General features: G+C 42.8%; 1 protein-coding gene across 7 annotated transcripts in view; it reads right to left on the bottom strand.

The window, feature by feature from the left end:
- STAC (SH3 and cysteine rich domain) overlaps positions 1–17670 on the bottom strand; it is a 355507-nt gene that overhangs the window by 46178 nt on the left and 291659 nt on the right. The gene's annotated exons all lie outside the window — the stretch shown is intronic.

Below are 17670 nucleotides of genomic sequence, written 5' to 3'. Positions count from 1 at the left end.
CGCTGGATGTGGCAGCTTCAGGAAGAGGGGGGTGGAGCTTTATTGTTTTAGAAAGTGGCTAAAAGGAGACAAGGAGAGGATGTTAAAATGGGCTGTGTTGTGTCTCCACTGAGTCCAGGAGAAAGGGTACAGATGGCACAACAGGTGCTATCGGCTCTGATTTATTAAAGGGAAATAGGTGCTTGGCTTCCAGACGGGCCTTAAAACTTTGGTGCTGAAATGCATTTCACAGTTAGATGACCGAGCAATTCAATCCTATTAGGAAAGAGGAAGGGAGGTGGGAGACTGGAGGGAGCACTCCTTTGCAGAGCTGTTTGGGCATTAAGAGTTTCATCCCGAAAACGATCCTTCTCTACATAATGAGAAGAATGTGGTGTTTTCTTCTCAGTCTCCTCCTACTGAGAGGGGTTTGGAGGAGGTTTGGATGTAGGGCTGTGGCCACACCCTTGGGAGAGTGTAAAGGTGAGAGATACGGGTGACCAGTGGTCCTGGCAGCCTGTCTGGGAGACACAGACAGAGGCGAGACCTGCATCCAAAAACTCGTCAGCAAAGGGGTGTGTGAATACCTTCTGTGGATCACACTGAATGCTGCCTGAGAAGACCAGCTAGAAAGGCAAAGGGCCTCCCTCAGTAGGAATTAGTATGTCCATATACCCTGACACCTGAGGCCATAGGTCTCCCTCTGCATATCGTAGTTGGCAGGCAGGTCTGGTGGCTCAGATGGTGAAGAATCTGCCTGCAATCAGGAGACCTGGGTTTGATCTCTGAGTCAGGAAGATCCCCTGGAGGAGGGCGTGGCAACCCATTCCAGTATTCTTGCCTGGAGAATCCCATGGACAGAGGAGCCTGGCAGGCTACAGTCCAAAGTGAGGAGAGCTCGAGATACGCAAGACCCACCTCCATCTCCTTCTCCTCATCCAAACCACCACCGTTCCTTGTCTGGACTAATTCCTGACCGAATTGTATTTACCTGTATTTATGTTCCTCCCTGGTGTGTAGAAAGGCCAGACAAATGTACTCAAATCCGCTCCTCCTGCTTAACTCTCTCTCAGGAGGTTGTCCCTGCCTTTCTCATGTTATACAAAATGCTTACCGTGGTGGCAAGACTTTGTATGATTTGGTGGGAACCTTCACCAGGGTACAGCTACACGGCCTTCTTCAGGTTCCTTAAATGCACAAGCTCTTGATTCTCCAGGAGTCTTTACACATGCTGCCCTGTGTGTGTGGAATGCTGTGCCTGTCCCTCCTCACTCGTGTTACTGCTCCTCATTCTTAGGGTGGCTTGTCATTTCTTCAATGAAGGCCTTAGCACACTCCCCTTTCCCTGTCTAAATTATATTTTTTCCTATTAGTCTTTTCATGGCACTCTGTTGTTATCTTTCACAGTATTTATCACAATTATTACTTATTTGAGATTTTTTTTTTTTTTCCCATCTGAACTACGAACTCAGTGAGGCTAAGGACTGAGTCTGTCCATTTGCCTCTGTATACCAACTGTGGGTGTGGTACCCCATAAACATACATTAAACAAATTAACGAACAAACTATTTTATCGTCAGTCACACACGTGCTGAAATCAGTAGTGACTGATTCACATAGTTAATTGAAGTGGTTTCACTGGTGGTGTAGAAAAGCATTTAAGAGCTGAAAGAGGATTTGGAGAGCATCTGTTTCACAGGTGAGGAGCCTGAGGGTCCAAGGGGTAGACTGACTTGCGTTAGGTCCGAGGAAGTCCTGCCTAGTTTCACTCTTTCTGGACTGGATCCAAACATTTCCTCCTTTTATTTGATTGTTTCACTAACAAGAGGATGCACTTGGGGATGTGGTAAGTCGCTTCAGTCGTGTCTGACTCTTTGTGACCCCACGGACTATAACCCACCAGGCTGCTCTGTCCATGGATTTCCCAGGCAAGAATACTGGCATGGGTTGCCATGCTCTTCTCCAAGGGATCTTCCTGACCCAGGGACGGAACCCACATCTCTTATGTCTCCTGCATTGGCAGGCAGGCTCTTCACCACTAGTGCACTTGGGGATAATGAAATGACAAAATAAGGAAATATGAGAACCTGACATTCAGCTAAGAAAAGCAACAAGAAAACCCTTGACAGGACAAAGTCCTAGAAACTCTTCAGGAGGTATTACCTGAAAATCCCATCCTGAAGGCACATTGAACAAAAGAGCGTCTGCTATTACAAACACAGAAAGTTGAAGTGACATATAAACACACCACAAATTGCTGGATATGTGTGTTTGTTCATAAATACTAGTTGGACAGTCTCTTTTTCACTTTGACAATAAGCACTTAGTTGAAAGACTGCAATGCCTTCAAAAGACTGGACTTTGAAAGCAGTAACTTAATTTTTGTTTTCAAATTGAAGAATGCTATTTGTGCCTTATCTGAGAATGTAACTAAAAGCTTCAAAGAGGAAAGTTATTTCATTGTGTGCTGGACTCTGAAATAGAGCCATTATATATTAAGGTATATTTTCCTTCAGACTGGAACACTGTAATTTCAGTTTTCCTTGTTTTTTCTGACACACTCCACTGTATTGAGTCAAACCACTAGCAATTATTCGGTTTTAGGTGTTCCAATTTCTACCGTGTAATAACAAGAGTAATTGAGGAGGGAAGCTTGTATTCTGTGACTTAGAGAATAGTTCAAAGGAATAATTTACCTCTCAGCAGTGGCTTTAGTTTACTGTAGCAAGATACGGAGAAGCTATGATCTAACTTGTTTTATTACCACCAACCTCCATCACAAAGGCATCACTGAACATGACCCTTATGCCTCAGTAGGGTGGGAAAAGTATGGTTTTAAATTTTAATCTCTCACGCAGGCTCTTTAAACTAACATTCTTGGAGCCCCAGCTGTCTTATCCTCAAATGGAAACAGCACTAGCTACTATCAGGGTTGCTAATAGTAACAGCATCATAACATATGCAAAGGAGATAACATGGGTTTACATACTTGAAAACATAAAAGTATAAGTGGATTTTGAGTAAGCATGGTGGAAAAGTCAGAGGAGTTTTCTACTTACTCATACCAAAACTCCATTAAAATTAGCAAGGAAAAAAAGATGGTATAGACCCCAAATAATAGGATTATCAGAACGAGTTGCAAGGGTATAAGAAAGTTCAACATACATTTGGAAGACAGCAACTAGAGGTATTGTAAGAAGTTTAGCAGAAGAGATGAAGATTGGATTTCTCAATAGCAACTTGGAAACTAGAAGATCATGGAGCTTTAAATACTGAGGAATTTCAAATATCTGAGAGAAAATAATTTCCAACCTAGAATTTTATACCCAGTCAAATTACCAACAAGTATGAAGGTAGCATAAACACATATTCACATTTTCAAGGAATTAAAACTGTTTACCTTTCACACACTCTTTCTTAGAATACTAGTGAAGAATATGCCTTAAAAAGATGAAGAAATAAATCAAGGAAGAGGAAAATATCAGATTCAGTGTGCAACACAAGAACCACATAGAGGAGAGATAAATGATGTGCACACAGGCCCACACTTTAATAGCCCTAAACAGGGGCCACAGATGAAATGAGGCTAGGGGGAAAATGAAACTTCAATGTTTATGGAGCTTTTAAAGATTTGGGTATCTTAATAGATATGGCATTTGATAGGTATATAGGGGCATATAAAAAAACAATTACAGGTGTATGAAAAGTCAAGGAAATGATAAAGGCAATTTTCAATTTGGGGCAACATAAAACCTGTGCAAGGAAAGAAATGTAATAGTACAATACTTGAATCAGATGTCAGCAACAGGGACTTCCCTGTGGTTAAGAATCCTCCTGCCAATGCAGGGAACATGGGTTCGATCCCCAGTCCGGGAAGATCCCACGTTCCCTGGGCAACTAAATCCATGAGCCACAACTACTGAGCCTGTGCACTCTGAAGCCTGTACTCCGCAACCAGACAAGTCACCACAGTGAGAAGCCTGAGCACTGAAACTAGAGAGTAGCCTCTGCTCACCCCAAATAGAGAAAAGCCCTTGCAGCAATGAAGACAGTACAGCCAAAATAAATAAATAGTTTTTTAAAAACTTAAAACAAGAAGTTAGTAGCCGTCATAAAAATGCATAAAATGACCAGTTAACACCAAATTGTGATATAACTACTTGGGAAGGTGAGAGAACAAGGGAGCAGCAAAGATTGCGATATTACCCTTATGAGGAGGAGAGAGCGAGAAAGACAGGAATAGGCAAGGATGTTGGAGGGTGAGAGCTGCATCCTCTGTACAGCAGGAAGCCAAGACACATTTGATTTGTCAATAAGTATCAATAGTACTGGAAGCACAGGATTTAGAGATATTGACATAAAGGCCAGAAGCAACTATTAAAGAAGATGAAAGTGGTTGCCTTTCAGAAGCAAGATGATACAGTCTCCACTGTAGTATTTTCAGTACTATCTTTAAACTAGTCTCCTATACTACTGTAACAAAAAGCAAAAGTTGAAGATGCTGGAAACTGGGTCAGGTCAGCCCCTTGGAATGAAGTGGTCCTTGGAACGTGGAGACATAGGGAGGATATGGGGCCAGCACATCAGTTCTTTCCTGGGATATGAACTTCTAGGATAAATCTAAGATAGCTCTATGAGTTACAGTTGAAAATTGTTAAGAATGTGAGCTATGATATTTAGATGGATTTTGGAATGGATCGATGCAAACAAGTACAACACTGATTAATTGTTGGGCACCGAGCTATTTTATGAGCCTAGTATCATTTGCCATTATGGATAAGTGAGCTGTCCATAGAAAACCAAGTGCTGAAGCTCCAGTGAATGAAGATGTTTATACAGAGATGTTGGGAGAAAATACTGAAGGGGTTTTCTGAATGCAAATGACTGAAATAACTACAGTGGATGACAGGCTTTTTAAAAGAAATATCGATTACAGACATCTAAGAAACAATTGGCCAGGCTCATTTTGATAAGATTTTGCCACTGAGGTACTGCTTAACCCTTGGTTGAATTTCATATATTAATAGTATCAGAGTTAAAGATAAAACTGTGGTTGCACTTGAGGTCATTTACCTAGAGAAATAATATGGAGAATGAGTAAGAAAAGAAAGGTATAAGAAAATAAATGTAATCATAGTCAGTACTTAATTTAGCAGTGAACAATAGTTATAATTGTTACTGATAGTTTGCTTCCAGACTGTAGAACCATAGAATCACTTCTACAATTTATTTGAAAAAATTAATAAATTAGACATTAGGAAAGATACTTTATGGGACTTCCCTAGTGGTCCAGTGGTTAAGACTTTATCTTGCAATGCAGGGGATGTGGGTCTGATCCCTGGTCAGGAAACTAAGATTGCTGCAGAGCAACTCAGCCTGTTTGCTGCAGCTACTGAGCCCGAGTGCCATAATTAGAGAGTGTGCACCGTAACAAAAGACCTGATGCAGCCAAAATAAATAAAAATAAATAAATATTAAAAACAGAAAGATACTGTGATTTGCGGGAAAAAAAACCTTAGAATTATATATCTAAAAGTATCTATAAATACATAAATATTTCTTGGATTACATACAATATATATAAAAGATTCAAAGGTAAATATAGATGAGATAGTTCAGAGATGTTCCAGGCCCCTGTTCATATTGGTTTAGCTGCTGGACTCCCCTCAGCCTCGGGCAGGACAGGCCAGGCATAGGAGAGGAGAACGCAAGCAAGCAGGAGACTGCCGGCATCAAATCTGCAGTCTCTGAGGACCAGAAGCCTGGATCACAGAATGGCCTCTGAGCCAGAGACGTGAGAGCAAGAGACGTGAGAGCAAAATCCATGGGCGAGTTTTCAGTGCCTGGGCAGACCAGAGGCATTTAAGGGCTAGGGACTACGCAAACAGTAGTAAAGATGACAGTTAGTATTTTTAAAGTAAAGGTGGTAACCAAACCTCTGCTGGGTAATAAAAGCCGCTAATATAATGCAGCTAGCATTATTCACGGGCCATTTGCCTTTGAATAAACACTAACACAAGAAATGAAACAGAATTCCTTAGGATCCCCTCTGTGACGGGACCCCTGCCGACTCTCTTTGCTTCATTTTCAACAGGCCCCACCTTGATCTCCTCCTCAGTTTTACCAAATCATTTGTGGCTCCTGGCAAATGTGGCCGGATCACGGCACTCGAGGGTTGCTCACATGCCTCCTCTGCTTTTCTTGTTGAGTTGCTAAACAGCGTCTCATTTTCTTGAAGCCCTTCTAAGGATTTTTCAAAGCCTCCTGCACACACATCCTCCCTGCTTCCGCTGTCTCAGGACCCACACTGTCCTCTGTGCTCTCATCGCTGCCAGGTACCTTTCACAAGGGGCCCTTGATAAGGAGTATCTGCCTCTAGAACCCTTGTGGCCAGGAGAAGGCTTGGCACAAAGAAGATTACTGCCCATGAGGAATGATCAGCCTTTTCAGACTGGGGCCAGAGAAGCACCCAGGCTGAGAAAATGCTGAGGCTCCACCGACCATGTTATGGAAGGAGTGAGGCGCCTTCTGTGGCCCCTGGCCCCTGGGGGTTTGTGTAACTGTCTGCTTCTAGTTGCCTGCAGATCTTTACTGCTTGGGCTTCACCTGGCTGGCTTGCTTTTCATGCCAATATTCCAGTGTGACTGCATCCTGGTTTGCTGGGACCTAGAACTCTCCAAGCTTCCGGACCCTACAATCCAGGCCAGATACTGTTTTACCTGATGCTTGCCTGACCTAGGAAGAGGGCTGAAAGTCAATCCTGGGAAATCACCCCTTCCATCTCTACCCCTGGCTCTTCAAGCCCTCCTCAAAGCAGCTGCTGACAACTACTTGGACCTGTCCTCCTAGAGTGGTGTACTTGAAAGAGCTGGAGCTTTGGCAGTAGGACAATATAGCTTACACTGCCCCCAAACTTTGGGTATCACTCAATAGTTAGAAAGTTTTCTGATAAGGGGGGAAAAGCAGGAAATTTTTCCCATCACAGTTGAACTCTAGTCATGAGACCTTGATTAAAAATAACCCATGCTCTCTCTCCCCTACCATGAGTTCAACTGAACAAGATGGTTTCCAAGTTTTCCAGGAAATTCACTAATATAGTCATTCACCAGTGACTTGAAATACCGTTAAGCAAGCAGGAAGGATCATTAAAAATATGAAGACCCCTGGGCCACCTTTCCCTGAAGACTATATTCCCCACTCCCTGACACATTACATCTTTTCCAACTCCTTCCTAGCTTAAAAAAATTAATGGCATTCATTGTTTATAAATGCCTCTGTTGATCTTTCCTATTTCGGTTCCTGACTGCTAGTGGAAAAACTCTCCCCACTTCTCCCGGCCCTCACCCGCACTGAGCTTCAAAAATAGCAACAGGAGTTGGGTTGGTTCAGGGCTTTTTGTTTCGAGTCCATAGCCTTTGCCCTCTGGGTCATCAGTTCATGGCCTAACACCATGGCCAGCAAACTTTCCTTCTGTTACATGTGTGTGGCTTGAAGTTTTGAGGCCCGTCTTCCTGAATGATCACTTTCTCATGACCGTCTGGAACACCCCTGAGCTCGATATAAATGATCTCTGCTGCTGTCTTCTCCTTCTTCTCTTCTCTGAGGTCTGCAATTTTCACAGTCTTGTTGGCTTTCTTCAGAATTGTTCTTTTAGCTTAGGGCTCAAGAATTTGTATTTATCCTCAGTTTTCCCAAGAATGGATTGGCTAATCTCTGCTATACCCCTTCTCTCCATCCCCAAGGTGCCTGCTATTAAGCTTAACTGTTCATACAAACAGATATATTTAACCATAGTGAATAATTTTTGAGTTTTATACTCCACAAAGAACATTCACTTGTATCAATTTATTTACCAGTAAATTCCATGAAGTAGGTATTGTTATTTTTAATCTCATTTGTAAGACACTGGGATTAAAAGATCCTCAACACTGCTAACTGAGAAATGCAAATCAAAACTACAACGAGGGGACTTCCTTCACGGTCCAATGGTTAAGACTCGGCACTCTCAACGCAGCAGGCCCAGGTTCAATCCTTCGTCAGGGAACTGGATCCCCAGTGCTACAACTAAGAGTTCTCATGCTGTAACTAAAAGATCCCAGTATGCCACAACTAAGACTAAATGAATAAATAAATATTAAAGAAACCACAATGAGGTATCATCTCACACTGGCCAGAGTGGCTATCATAAAAAAGGCTACAAATAATAAATGCAGAAAAAGGAACCCTCCTACACTGGTGATGGAAATGTAAATTGGTACAGTCACTGTGGAGAACAGAATGGAGGTTCCTTTGAAAACTAAAAATAGAGCTACCATATGATTGAGTTGTTCCTACTCCTGGCCATATGTCCAGAGAAAAACAATTCAAAAAGACACATACACTCCAGTATTCACTGCAGCACTATTTACAACAGCCAGGACATGAAAGCAACCTAAGTGTCCATCAGCAGATAAATGGATAAAGAAGATGCGGTACATACAGACAATGGACTATTACTCAGCCATAATAAAGAATGAAATAGTGCCATTTGCAGCAACATGGACAGACCTAGAGATGATCATACTAAGTGAAGAAAGCTAGATGGAGAAAGACAAACACCATACTATATGGGTTATACGTGAAATCCAAAAACGGATACAAATGAACTTATTTACAAAAGAGAAATAGACTCAAAAACATAGAAAACAAATTTATAGTTACCAAAGAGGAGCCACAGCAGGGATAAACTAGGAGTTTGGGATTAAAATATACACCCACCACTATATATAAAATAGATAAGCAACAAGGATCTACTGTATAACACAAGGAACTATACTCAATATCTTATAATAATCTATAATAGAATAGAATGTAAAAAGAGAATATATACTTATGTACATGACTAAATCACTTTGCTGTATACCTGAAATTAACATAAGACTGTAAATCAACTGCATTTCAATAAAGATTTTTAAAAAGACATTGGGATTGAGGGAAGGTAAATTAATTGTCCAAGGTCACTTGATGTACCAAACGCAGAGCAGAATGCAAATACCCATCCTGACCTCTCTGCACCATTGTGCCTCTCTGCTGGATCTGTCTTGAAGCTCTGTGTTTTGAATCTGCTTGCAATGATCCTCTTGCAGGTGTTCACCAGTGCCAATGATGATGACCGTCAGGGCAGTGGACAAAGTTCCACTTCTACAAATCTGATGGTACAGAGCCCTTTGCCTTGTCAGCTGCTGGAGGTTTTAGAATAAGCTTCAAGCTAAGGAGCTTGAGTGCAATTCTTTGGGTAGGGCAAGCGTTTCTAAGAAAAGCAGGAATTCGAAGGCAGTTTGCTTTCAGAAGAGGGTTGCTGCTAAGTCGCTTCAGTCGTGTCCGACTCTGTGGGACCCCACAGACGCCAGCCCACCAGGCTCCCCCGTCCCTGGGATTCTCCAGGCAAGAACACTGGAGTGGGTTGCCATTTCCTTCTCCAATGCATGAAAGTGAAAAGTGAAAGTGAAGTCACTCAGTCGTGTCCAAGTCTTAGCGACCCCATGGACTGAAGCCTACCAGGCTCCTCCGTCCATGGGATTTTCCAGACAAGAGAACTGGAGTGGGGTGCCATTGCCTTCTCCATCAGAAGAGGGTTGGCAGCAGTGTAAAGGGGATGAAGTGGTAGAAATGGATAAGAGAACATAGTTTAGGAAGTTCTTGAGACAGTTCAGGTGAGGTGTGCTGAAGCCTGGACTGGGGCAGGAGCAGCGGGAACAGAGGAAGGACCTGGCTGTGGAAAAGTCACAGAAGGAGAACTGACAGACCGTTCTGCTCATGGGTAGGGTTTTTAGAGAGAGGGGTTGGGAGGAATCAAAGATGGCCTTGAGGTCCTGGGTGCTATGAGCCCCAGCAGAAGAGGCCAGCAATAAAGCAGCAGGTTTTATGGGGGCAGGCGATGCTGTGGGAAGATGCAGGTGTTTCTGCATCCACATGGCATCTGGGCACCAGAGTTCTGGTAGCTGACGTGAGAGACCAGAGTCTTGGAGGGAGGCTGGCCAGCAGCAACACATGCCTCCAGGATGGCAGGACAGGACAGCAGGGATCCCCGGATCTCACTGTTAACTGGGCATCACTGTTTTGGGCACTGTCTCATTGAATCTCTATGCCACATCTGTCAGAGAGGTATTTCTATTTTTAAAATGAGAAAATGGATGCTCAGAAAACATTCCGTGAAATCTCCTTCCCAAAGAGGGCTGTCAGGGTGATCTCACCCAAAGGGATAGAGTCCTTCTGGGTCAAAGTCCGGCTGATTTACTGTCTCTGGTTATAGCCAGTCATTCTTGTCACTTATCTTTATGGCCTTTTGGTGCTTGGATATTAGATTGTAAGGGATCAGAATGAAGCAGATGTCAACTCTTGAAACCATGTTCTTGCCATGTTAATGGAAACGCGCATTTCCCTGACTGGAGGTGAAGTGTGTGTGTGGTGTGCACACAAGCACACAAGTATATACGTGCACACTCCTGTGCTTGCCTGTTGTCACACTGTTGGGGCAAGGAGTACAGGGCAGCTATAAGCGTCTGGATTTTCTTTCCAGGTAAGCTTAGCACATGATAGAATAATCTATGCTTTGTTTTTTCCAGTTCAGCAACCAGTGTCTGTATCACAGTGCATAAGAAAAGTGTAAGAAAGTGTTAGTCATTCAGTTGTGTCTGACTCTTTTTGACCCATGGAATGTAGCCCGCCAGGCTCCTCTGTCCATGGAATTCTCCAGGTAAGATTACTGGAGTGGGTTGCCATTCCCTTCTCTAGAGAATCTTTCCACCCAGGGATCGAACCTGGGTCTCCGGCATGGCAGGCAGATTCTTTACCTCCTGAACCACCAGGGAAGCTAGTGTATAGGTGTCTCCCACAGACACAGACACACACACACACATACACACCTGCCGGATGCTTTGAGCCCCAGACACACACAAAGGGCTGTCCTATTTTCTTTCATTGCTGGCCCAGTTCTGTCATTTATGTGATATCCCTGTAGCTGTGCAAGCAAAGGGACCTTTCTAAAGTAGGTCAGTGGAGCATTCCCTGCCCTACACACATCTTCCAACAGGTCTCTGCCCCACGTCTGTAACAGGAGATGGCCTGTCCCCGGAGATCCCTAGCTTCCAAACACAGAATTAATCATGGGTCCTTTCTACATTTGTCTGTCATGGCTTTGTCTTAACTTCAAGCAGGAAAGCATAAATCAGCAACATCACAGTCAGGAAAACGTTTTGTAGCTACAAGTTTAGAAAATGCTTAAAGTGTATCCAGAATGCACTGTCTACTTTGTCTCAACTCCACTTTGACTAATATCTCTCCTCTCCTTCTTCCCTAGGCAGCTTTTTAATTTCTTGGCAGGTGGGACAAGGAGAAAATAAATGAAGCCCAGAAGGTCTCAGGAGAACATGGAAGTATATATATTCAGAATCTCTAGCTGGTGACCTGGACCCGAAGGGCATAACTAAAAACATAACAAAATACCACCTTGAATTAGCATCCTCCCCCATCAGGCCAGGTATTTATGTACTGAAAACACTCTCCTGTATTGTCATTTCTCTCCACTAAGGTATGATCTTGAAGGGCTCCTGAAGTGCGGATCTCTTCTTTGGGGCACAACAAAATTATCATTTCTCTGAAAATCACCTCAATGTCGTGATTATAGAAATCACCAAAACACTTGCAAACATCATGATGGATGACTTAGGAGGAGCAGTCTCTTTTCTCTGGCTACCTTTCTTTTTTCACATTTTCCTCCCAAACGTGATCATTTAAGACTTTGGTCAATTACTAGTAAAATGAACAGTTCACAGGAATGAAGTCCTGCATTTTCTTTCTTACACTGAGTGGATAGCAGCAGTGTCTGGCAACTTGGGGAATTTTTATGCATATAAAGATTCATCACCACATGGTCCCTTTTTTAACAGTCATGAGATGTTTGAGGACAGCATGGGAGGCAGTGTCCATGTCATTCTAATATCACAGCATGTGTACCTTTAGAAAAACAATTTTGGACACAGATGTGGAAGTATGGCCAACAGCACTGAGATGAACCAAACTCTAACAGCTTCTTTAGGTCCTGACTTCCCCAAACTGGTCCCCCCAGCAGTATTCAGATGTTCTCCCATCAGTGATGTGGCTTTAGGACATCCCAGTCTGATGCCCTTGGATGGGAGTGAGAGGGTGGGATGGCCCTGGAAGGCAGGCATCATGGGGCCTATTAAACCCACCCTGCCCAGTGGACACTGCAGGATCTGCACGGGAAGAGACCAGTAGGTCTTTAGCTGGAAGAGTCAAGGGCGCCTCCTCACTTCTTCCAGTTTCTACGTAATTCCAGTCCCTTCTCCTCTGGTACCTCCCGGTCTCCTCACTTGAACTTATGAAGGTGTCAGACATCAGCACTGGGCTGGTACACAGTCGGTGCTCAATGTTTGATGGATCTATAGCTATTGAGATTACCCATAGTTCTATCTTTATAATGGTGAACATTTTTGTGTGCAATAAAAATAATCATAATTCTGATGATAATAGTTATTAATAGCTAATCATCCATTTATCTATTCATTCATTCAACAAATTCACATTGAACACCTGTTGCAGGCTGGGTGCCAGGCTTAGCGCCAAGGCTGCCACAGCAAACATGGCACATCACAGAGAAGCGCCCTGCCCTCAGGAGTAAGTGCAGTGACATCTGCCATTCACCTTGTCTATGTGACAGCATTCATTAAGGATTATATTATACTAAACAGAAGACAATTGTAGACAGCATCAACTTTTAGCTGACAATAAAATACAAGTGAATCAGATACTATGATAAAGGAGTCAAAATAAGGAATTAAAAACCCTGAAAGAATGCATAGGAAATATAGGAGAGCAAACAATTTTCATAATCAAAATCCTTATTAGAAGTGAAGGTCAAAGCTGATGGTACAGATGGTTTAGTTACCATCACAAAGCAGCAGTTCTAAGATCTTTGGGTTTCATGCACTAAAGTAAAAGAGGAGACTGTGCAGATAGCATCAACGAGAGCAGAGTGGACAGCGGACAGAGCTGCAGAACAGCCTGAGGGACAGTAAGTGGAGACCATGAGAATTCCTGGATTGGACTCTGCTCACCATTCTGCCCCAACCTGCGAGAGGTTCATCAGCTAAGCAAGGGGGCCCATGGCAATGACCTCCCTTATGCCTTTGGTATTCAGAGCCTCTGGGAAAATATTACTGAACAACTGAGAAACAAAAATAAGAGCTGAAGAATGGAGACATTATGTAAGAATAGAGCTGGTGGTAAATACTAGAATCAGTTAAACATGGAAATGTCTAAATTGACGTACAAATCTTCTTACAAAAAGGTATATGTATCTTAAGGTTTATTCTCAATCAAATGTCTGAATTGCAAAATATTGGAATAACAATAAAACTTTGGATTGGTAAGAGTGTTGTACTTATTTACAAAAACAAGAAGTTGAAATACTATTGCTGGAGGATGGGAGTTGTGATTAAAACCTCAGTAGGCTTATTTGGAACAATAGAGCAATAAAAATACCATATTCTCACTTTTTAATAAATCTAAAATCCAATTATGTTTATTTTCAAAAGAAGCACACAGAACGCATGACAAAAAAGATTTGAAATTAGAGGTTGATAAAGATGTATCAGGCAAATACAAAAAACTTAGGTGGAGGCATTAATAGTGGAATTCATGACAAAAGTATTCAGAACACTTGCTGACATAAATCACAACAAGATTTTTTTTTTTTACCCACCTTCTAGAGCAATGAGAATAAAAACAAAAATAAATAAATGGGATCTAATTAAACTTGAAAGCTTTTGCACAGCAAAGGAAACCATAAACAAGATGAAAAGACAACCCTTGGAATGGGAGAAAATATTTGCAAATGAAGCAACTGACAAGGGATTAATCTCCAAAATATAGAAACAACTCATGCAGCTCAGTATAAAAAAACAAACAACCCCATCAAAAACTGGGTGGGAGATCTAAACAGACATTGCTACAAAGCAGACATGCAGATGTCAAGAGGCACATGAAAAGATGCTCAATACCACTAATTATTAGAGAAATGCAAGACAAAACTGCAGTGAGGCACCACCTTACACTGGTCAAAATGGCCATCAACAAAAAACCTACAAACGATAAATGCTGGAGAGGGTGTGGAGAAAAGGGAGCCCTCCCACACTGTCGGTGGGACTGTACATTGATACAGTCACCATAGAGAACAGTATGGAGGTTCCTTAAAAAACTAAAAATAGAACCCCTTATGACCCAGCAATTCCACTCCTGGGCACACCTGGAGAAAACCATAATTCCAAGACACACGAAGCCTAATGTTCACTGCATCACTATTTACAATAGCCAGGACATGGAAGCAACCTAAATGTCCATCAGCAGAGGAATGGATAAAGAAGATGTAGTATAGGTACACAATGGACTATTATTCAGCCATGAAAAGGAACAAAACTGTGCCATTTGCAGAGATATGGATGGACCTAGAGACTGTCATACAGTGAAGTCAGAAAGAGAAAAACAAGTATCATGTATTAAGGCATATATGTGGAATCTAGAAAAGTGGTACAGACAAACCTATCTGCAGAGCAGAAACAGAGACAGAGACATAGAGAATAAACGTATGGACACCAAGGGGGAGAGGTGGGATGAACTGGGAGATTGGGGTTGACATATATACCCTACTATGTATAACATAGAAAACTAACGGGAACCTACTGTATAGCATAGGGAACTCTACTGAGTGCTCTGTGGTGACTTAAATGGGAAGAAAATCCAAAAAAGAGGGGATATGTATACATGTATCACTGATTCACCTGGCTATACAGCAGAAACTAACACAGCATTGGAAAGCAACTAAACATCAATAAATTTTTTTAAGTGTTCAATGAAATTGGATATCATTTTATTTGGCTATGGATATAATTCACAAGGAAGGAGTCCCTGCTATGACCCTGCTATGACAGGGTAACTTCACATTAAAATACACAACACAAAGGAGAAATGAAGAGAAAATTGTCAGATGAGAAAATAGGGCTTCTGGGCCCAGCTTCCTTTTGGGCAGAGTGCTCCCCTGACATACCAGGGGAGCAGCTTTCAAACGATTAGGGAGTCTTCCATGTTCTTCTGTTTCTGTTGCTGGGTCTTTAAGGCTGATGACTTTTCTTCGCACTCATTCACTAGTCTTTTTAAAGTACTCACTACGGGCCAGGTGTGTGCTGTGCTGGCTGCTGTGGGAATAGGCACCTACATTAGACCAGATCATGCCTTAAAAAAAAATAAAAAATAGTTCTGGAAAGAAGGTATCTGGCAGTAAATAGAATGAACTCTCTTGGAAAAACCTCCTTAACTGATGGAAGGGACTCATGCAATGAGTTAGTTATTCTCATAGTACATATTGACTTGCTCAAGTCTTTAATTCCAATGAGATGCAGAGTACCACAAGGAACTTCAGTGCTCTCCTGAAATGAGTCATTGCAGACAGTTCAGTGTAAAGACAGAGTGTCCTAGATGGAATAGATGTAGTGGGTGTCCAGTGAAGATGAGTCCCCGACACTAACTCCCACTGCTAAGATCTAAGGATGGCAAGAGTGGATTGTTTTCACAGAGAAAGCATTTTCCTTCTAACCAAGTATGAGAGGATTCTCCTAGTCTAAGACTGGGTCCTGAGTCCTGCTGGCTCAAAGGATGTGGCGTCCAGCCTTGGGGCTGGTAAACACACCCGACTGCCTACTTCTCTCATGTCTCCATGAAAAGTTGGCTTGATCATCTTTGGTTTGCATAGGTAACACCATTTCTGGGACGGAGGTGATCAAAAAGGCTAGTCACGTCCTGGAGGTAAGATTAGATTAGTAGGGGGCAGGTCAGCAGGGGAGGAGCAGTCTCAGGTGTCAAGTCCAAGGTCAAGGGCAACATTGGCACCAGGATGGAGTAACTGCGTCAAGGCCACAGGCAGAGAGAGGTGGGCAGGGAATGAGACTGTGGCACCCATCTATTTGTATTGCCGCCTTCCTGTGGCAAATGTTTAGCCTCTCCAGCTCTCAGGCCAGGCAGTCAGGGGAGGCACACATGTGAAGCCTTGTAAACCCAGCTCTGCATGTCTGCTCCAAGTTAGAAATTCTCGACAGTGAGGATGCTGGATCCTGTTAAATAAATGTCCATCAGCTAGAAACTACACAAGTGAGATTTGATTTTTCTTGGTCATCATTAATGTCACCCTTGGTTCTCAGTTGAAAGGAAAAAAAAAAAAAAACTTGCTTTAATATGTTCTCTGGAATGCCATTCTAGGGGGTTAACAGCAGGTGGTTTTTCCTTAGAATTTAGAATCTGAAGATGACCTGTGGCTTGAAGAAAACAAAGCTTCAGTTGATTATGTAGAGACAGGACATTAGGTTTGTAGAGTAAACAGGGTGGGACCTCCCTGGTGGTCCTTTGGGTAAGAATCCACCTGCCAATGCAGGGGACAGCAGTTCAATCCCTGGACTGGGAGAATTCCACATGCTGTGGAGCAATTAAGCCCGAGGGCTGCAACTACTGAGCCCATGCTCCAGAGCTCATAAGCCACGACTACTGAGCCCACGAGCCCCAGAGATCGTGCTCTGCAACAAGAGAAGCCACTGCAGTGAGAAACCCATGTACTGCAACGAAGATCCAGTGCAGCCAAAAATAAAAATAAATAAACGGATAAAAACTAAAAGAAATGAAAAGGGGAAGATCAGTCAGCTGTGCTCCCTCACAGATCACAAGTCCTGTGCAGTGTTTCGGGAAGGATGACGCCCATCAGCCTCTGCTTCACCTAACTCCTCACCTCTCCTTGCCTCCTTCCCGTGCTGTCTCTCCTTACCTGTCTCCTTTGGCCTCACATCACCTCTCTAATCCCTTTTCTCCATTCATAGAAGGAGTCTCTATTTGCTTTACTTGGTTTTCATCTTTGAAAAGAGCAGTGTGCCTTGTTGATTGTTTTTATCTCTTTCTTAAGATAAAAAGGCAGTTACACTATACATTTAATTCCAGAAGAGAAAAGTAGAGATTCTCTTTAACACAGAGCATTTTGGGGGGTGTGATTTTCAAAACAGAACCTTTCCAAACTGTCGCTGTACTTGAGGTGTACCTGGAATCCTCCTTAGGGTTAAGGAATGTTACATTCCTCAGAGATGATTTCATTTCCGTTACTTGTTTTAAGAACACACGGGCTGTTTGTCTTTTCACACTCGTCACAACGAAATGGAAAATAGAGACTCATGATCACCTATTTAAAGGTTATGAATAGCAGTGCCTTGAAAAGGCCTGGTGGAAATCTGTGTGGAAACTGAAAGTGAAGCATCAGATTCCAAAGCAAGGAAGGCAGACACGAAAACCAAGTTGGAGACCAAACTGCCTCAGAGTTGTGAGCATGAGATGATGAACAACCTGCCCCACCTCCCCCGCCCTCCATCCAAACCCCTGTCACGGGAACAGTCAGGAACCAGGCATCACTTCCAGATGCAGAAGGGACATGGAAGGTGGTTCAGCTCCAAGAGTCAGCAGTGTCTCCCAGACAAACAAGGCTCCATGAGGCAGAGCCATCCTAAGCCTGGTGACGGGCTGCATTATTAACATTTTTCACCCTGTCCTCTGCCAGTTGTCTCTGCTGTTCCTGCTGCTAAGGGCAGAGTGTATTCTCCATTTGTA

The sequence above is a fragment of the Bos javanicus genome, chromosome 22 (assembly GCF_032452875.1).
Source record: "Bos javanicus breed banteng chromosome 22, ARS-OSU_banteng_1.0, whole genome shotgun sequence".
Lineage (NCBI taxonomy): Eukaryota > Metazoa > Chordata > Mammalia > Artiodactyla > Bovidae > Bos > Bos javanicus.
Note: the sequence above shows the minus strand (reverse complement) of the source record. Positions and strands in the feature narration are given on the sequence as shown.